This window comes from Balaenoptera musculus, chromosome 17, assembly GCF_009873245.2.
Source record: "Balaenoptera musculus isolate JJ_BM4_2016_0621 chromosome 17, mBalMus1.pri.v3, whole genome shotgun sequence".
In the NCBI taxonomy this organism is placed as follows: Eukaryota; Metazoa; Chordata; class Mammalia; order Artiodactyla; family Balaenopteridae; genus Balaenoptera; species Balaenoptera musculus.
The window spans coordinates 64,485,984-64,491,983 of record NC_045801.1 but is presented as its reverse complement, the minus strand read 5'-3'; positions in this window follow the sequence as shown (position 1 = coordinate 64,491,983).

Below are 6,000 nucleotides of genomic sequence, written 5' to 3'. Positions count from 1 at the left end.
TCCTAATAAGTTCTAGTTTTAATTTCCTTACACATGTCTGCTTTTAATTTTCATGGCCAATTTTTCAATAGAGCAAGTATGTTGGGTCTTTCGTATCATTGTTCATATCCTGCTGAGAAAACCATTTTGTACTGTGAATAGAAATAGAAACACTAAGGGAATGGTACCAAATGTTGCCATTTGCTTGCTATTCAAGGCCAGGCCCAAGGCCAACTTTAGATCTAATGATATCTTCCGGCTGGTCAGAGGGAGTCTTAGCAACAGGGACCACAATCACTTCCACAGCTGGCAAATTTGTTTTCACTGGGGAGGGAGGGTTTTGTGCTGCTTCCAGTTCCAACAAGTCCACGCTGCTTAAAAGAGGTGAAGACTTAATGCCAGAAACACCAACAAAGGAAGAAAAGCTTTCCTATAGCCATCCACTTGGAACACATTTTTAGTTTTTCCCTTTCTGTTTTGGACAAAGTAGCCAACCCTGTGACCACTAGAATCAACCAAAATTCTCAAAAGTGTTCAACTGCTGATTCACCCCTTAGTTCAACTACCTCTCAACAATGGATTAACTCACTTTGGCCGAATTTTCAGGTTCCTCCCTAGCATGATCACAACACACTTTTGAATGTGTTGTGAGTTGGAGCTTGAGCCCCTTTCCACTGGAGGAGAACGTGGAAAATAATCCATTGTGTATCTATGTCTTGACTTTCCTATCACATATTGAGGAATTCCACACAACTTGAGTAGGGATATGATATATTGCTCTTTTCACCCTGTTGCTCAGAGAATTTTTTTATATTGTGAAACAATTCTGTAACTTTATGAAGCTCCTCAGGAGAAAAGCAAATTCATTTTAAGAAATAGGGAAAAACAATCTCCAGGGAAGATAAAGCAGCGGAAGACTATGAGGAAATGTGATATTTCCAGGAATTTGGAAACGTTAACTTTTGTATTTGATGTATCACTGAGATTAGAGGCCCATCTTCAGTTTCAAACCTGCTGGGTAACTCTTTCTATCATTAGCCAATAAACGTCTCCTTCGTTACATTTTTGTGGTGCATTCCCAGGGTTATAGAGTTTCTCTTTGAGTTTTTTCCCAAGGCTCTACTGCCTAAGGAAGGAAGGAGTTAATGCCCTTGGCCATCAGCAAAAAAGTTACAAGCAGAGGGAAAATACATGATTGAAGAACTGAACACTTAATTACATATAGAGGTATTAAAAGAAAGATTCCTTGAGCTAGCAGACCACAGGACAATGGATCAGCAGTTTTAGAATCTATTTCTGACTCTTTCGTTGACTCAGGAGACTGGGAAATCCCTATGTATCTGTTTTTCAAAACTGTATTGCACCATCATGGCAATCCTCACTTATTTGGATAAATGATGCTTACTGAGCACCCAGAATCTAGTGACTTTTCACCAGAGTGGAAAGTAAAATGATTTTTGTCTTCAGACAGAAGGGAAGAACATAATATGAATTCAAACATCATCAAAAAACATTAGCAAAGACATATACAGGAAAGAAGGAATAGGCTCTGATGCTGGAAATCTTCATTTTACGGCTCCTGCAATGGTTTTATTTTCCCTGTGAGTCTGTGCATATAGAAGGGAGCTAAGGTTTATGGAACATCATTTCCATGTGCCCAGAACTTAACATACTTTGTTTGCTCTAAAGCCTATGGTAGGTATTGTCTCCGTCCCACAAATGGGAAAGCTGAGTGGATTTGCTTAGATAGTTTGCTAAAGCTCTCAGTGTGGGTGGCTCTCAAGCCTGTACTTAATGTCTTTTACTTCATGGACCTAAACATGTTTCCCAAAGGCAAATGTTAATGCCAACCAGTTAACATTGCTTTCTTGTTCTCTTCTCCCTAATTTGACTTTATCTCTTAAATTCCAGAGTTAGATCTGGAAATACAGGGATTCCTGGACTCCCAGAGTCAACTGTGCGTGCCTCACGTGATCAGATAGTCTAATGGATATGAAAAGGCTCCTAAAGAGAGGGAGGTCCTCTGGCAGAGGTAATTCAGACTGGGGACAGCTCAAGGACCTGGTGGTTTTCTTGCCCTTCCAGCAGTCTCTGCAAGAATGTGTCTCCCAAGCAAGTGGTCTGTGAATGGCAGGCCTTCCCTCTTCTGTCTCTGCTCCTTTTTCTTATGTAGTTGGTAGCAGAGTTTACTATCGCCTGTGCCAAAATTCCACTTGGGATCAGCTGGACTCTCTAGCTGTAAAATTGTACAATCATTTGCTCCTACATCTTCTCTGACAGACTGCCATACTATCTCTTGATTATCAGGCTGCCCTAACTTTCACATACAACTTCTAGCTCTGCTCCAGGACCAAATGCAATCTGGGGCAAACTGTAGAACACTGTGCCAGTCAGTGTCCTACCAGAGAAGCAGAACCAGTAGGAGATAATATATAAGACATTTATTACAAGGCATTGGCTTAGATCCTGGTGAAGGCCAGCTCAGTAAGTCTGGAATCCATAGGACACGTTGTCAGGAAGGGCAGGCTGGAGCTCTCTGTATAGGCTGAAGTTGCTGTCCAAAGGTGGAATTTCTTCTTCATCAGCTCTGCTCTTAAGGCCTTTCAGCTGCTGAATCTGGCCCACCTGGATTATTTCAGATTATCTCCCTTAAAGTCAACTAATTATGGGCTTTAGTCACATCTACAAAATACCTCACTGCAACACCTAGAGTAGTGTTTGATTGTATAACTGGAGCTTGTAGCCCAGCTAAGTGGCCCCATCAAAAGTCCATCGCAGACATGAAGTATTAGGTTGTATCAAGTTTTCAGAAGCCAAAGGATGGCATGAAAGTCCTAGGCAGGTGAGAGGGCTGCAGCAGTAGATGGGGGAGGGGGGAGGGGAGGGGCAAGGTAAGGGAAATAAGTACCATGTCAGAACTGTCCGAAGCAGGCCCATACTCTACCCACCCCCACCCAGAGCCAGGCAGGTGGAGCCCCATCGCTGGGTGGTGGGGCTCTCCTTCCACTCCCAACAGACCTCTGCCCCCAACACTGTATTTACATATCACAGTGACACTTGACATTCATAAGAGATTTATAATTATAAACTAATTCTTGTTCTGTGGTGCCATAACGGGAAATCAGGCAAGTCTGTTTCAAGTTAAATATGAGGCAAACTGCAGCAGAGGACACATTTGTTCTACAAAGTAGACACTGAATCTAAAACAAACAAATATGCAAAAATACTAGTGGAGAAATCCAGAAGAAAATACTAGATCTCATTGACCCCCATATATTTTTTCTTTAGCGAGCATCTTTTCTACTGCACTTCAAAATGCTTAGCCTGGCAGTCAAATCCTTCTATTAATTAACATTACCTTTCCTCTTCTGCCTCGTCTTGCTGAGACATTGTATCTGTCATCCAAATCTTACCGCTTCTGAGCTGTAAGAATCTTGTATGCACTTTTGGGTTAGAAGCTTCTCAGGGGAATTATGGACTTGAACTATGGACTCAGGAGATGAGGATGATAGTCATGGTGGATCCATGAACTATTCCATCACCTCAAAGAACCTAATAGAAATTGTACATCCATTTTCAAATAGTCAACTCAGGTTGCCAAAAATAAATACTTTTAAACTTTTTGCTAGAATTATATTACTTCTCAGGAAAATAAAAAACTGGCTGGAGAAGGCAAATGTAACATTTGACAATTTTAGGTAATGGAAAAAAATAAAGTAATGGAAAAAATAATCAAATGAAGGAGTGAAGAATGAAGATATAAATGACACAAGAATAGCAGATTTTTGATAATTGTTGAAACTGAGTGATGAGTATAGGGCAGTTCACTATATTATTGTTTTTACTTTGTACATATTTGAAAATTTTCATAATAAAAAATTATAGTGGTAGGATTAACAGATTGGAAGGTAGAGTTGGAAAGAAGTTCAGCTTCTATAATGGGAGTTTCAGGCATGCTGTTGAAGATTCATGTATTAAGAGTTATAAGTTTAGGTCTACTAGTTAAAGTTATATTGATAAACAGGTGCAGAACTAAGGTCAAAATATAAGTAACAAAATTGGTGAAAGGCTGGGAAAGGGAGAGTGATTACTGTAAAACAAATTCTTCATCTGGCATAGGAAAGATTTACTAATTTCTGTTAAAACTTGAAAATTAGAACATAGATGTACACATGAATTGTTTAGCGTTAGGGAGACAATGACCAGAAAGACTGAATAAAATATTAAAAATAGGGCTGGAGACGTCTGTCATATTCTATTCATTAGAAGTAAGCAGCTAAGAGTGTGTGGCCAAGATGGCAGAGAAGGCCTGAGCTCACCTCCCCTCACAGGTCACCAAAATTACAACTATTTACAGAGAAACTATTGATGAGAAAGACTGGAATCTAGCAGAGATCTTCTACAACAAAGATATAAAGAAGGAACCACAGTAAGACAGTTGGAGGGATGGAGACAGAGTACCCATTCCCCTGGTGGGTGGACCACAGGCAGGAGGATAATTACAATTGCAGACGTTCTCCCCAAGGAGTGAGGGGTCTAAGGTCCACACTGGGCTCCCCAAACCCAGGGGTCCTGCACCAGAAAGATGAGGCCCCAGAAAGTTTGACTTTGAAAGAGAAGGGGGCTTACTTTTGGGAGAGTCAGAGGGCTGTGGGAAATAAAGACTCCACTCTTAAAGGGTGCAAACAAAATCCCACACGCTCCAGGATACAGGGTAGAAGCAGTAATTTGAAAGGATCCTGGTTCAGATTCACCTGCTGATCTTAAAGAGCCTCCCGGAGAGGCAGGAAGCAACTGGAGTTCACCCTGGGGACATAGACACTGGCCTGATGTCAACCATTTTTAGAAGCTTGTTCTACCATGAGGACACTGCGGCTGGCAAGCACCACTTTGGAATTCTCCCTCTAGCTTATTAGCACCAGGACCCATCCCCACCTACTAGCCTGTGTGCACCGGTACTGGGACACCTCAGGCCAAGCCAAGCAATTAGCTGGGCAAGGACACAACCCCCACCCACCAGCAGGCTGGCTTCCTTAAGGTCCCCTGACCCCACAGCTGCCCCGAGACCCAGCCCTGCACACCAGTGCATCAGCACTAGCCATGGGACCACCAGGGCTCTGCAGCCAGAGACCCTGGGACCAATTTCCACCCACTAGTGGGTGGGCACTAGCCCTGGGCCTAGCCTCACACACCAGCAGGCAGACGTCAGACTCAAGACAACTACAGCCCCATAGCCTGCCATGTCAGGACCCAACTGATGCACCAGCAGGCCAGCACAAGACCTGGAACTCCCTGGGCTCCAGCCTTGCCAACAAGCAGGCCAACACCAGCTCTGGGACACCTTGGGCCCCTTAGCCAATCAACCTGGGATACTGTCTCACCACCAGCAGGCTGACATAGCTTTGGGACAACATGGAACCTGCAGCCAGCCATGTAAATAACTGCCCCCACCCCCCACAACAGGAGGCCAACACTAGATTGGGGACCTCCAGCCCTGCAACCATTCATCCCAGAACTCAACTCTGCCCACCAGTGGGCCAGCACTAGCCCTGAGACCCTGGGCTCTGCAGCCTGCCACTTCCTGACCCTGCTCCACCCACCAGCAGCTGGCAGCCTCTGCACAAGGCAGGACCTGACAAACAACCAGACCAAGGGCCAGCCACACCTGTGAGACCACCCACAGCAGTCAACCCATCACAACAGAAGGATCCATGCAACCCAAATAGGGGGCATCCCTAGAGCATATAGCTCCAGTGACCAGAGTTGGGACACATAAGATGTTTCCTACAAAAGGCGACTTCTCCAAGGTCAGGAAATGTAACCAACTTACCAGATACATAGAAATAAAAACAGCAAATTAGGCAAAATCAGGTGAAAGAGAACTATGTTCCAAATGAAGGAATGGGATAAATCCCCAGAATAAGAAATAAGTACAGTGAAGATGAGCAATCTACCCAAAAAGAGTTCAAGGTAATGATCATAAAGATGATGAAAGAACTTGGAGAAAGATGGGATGAACAG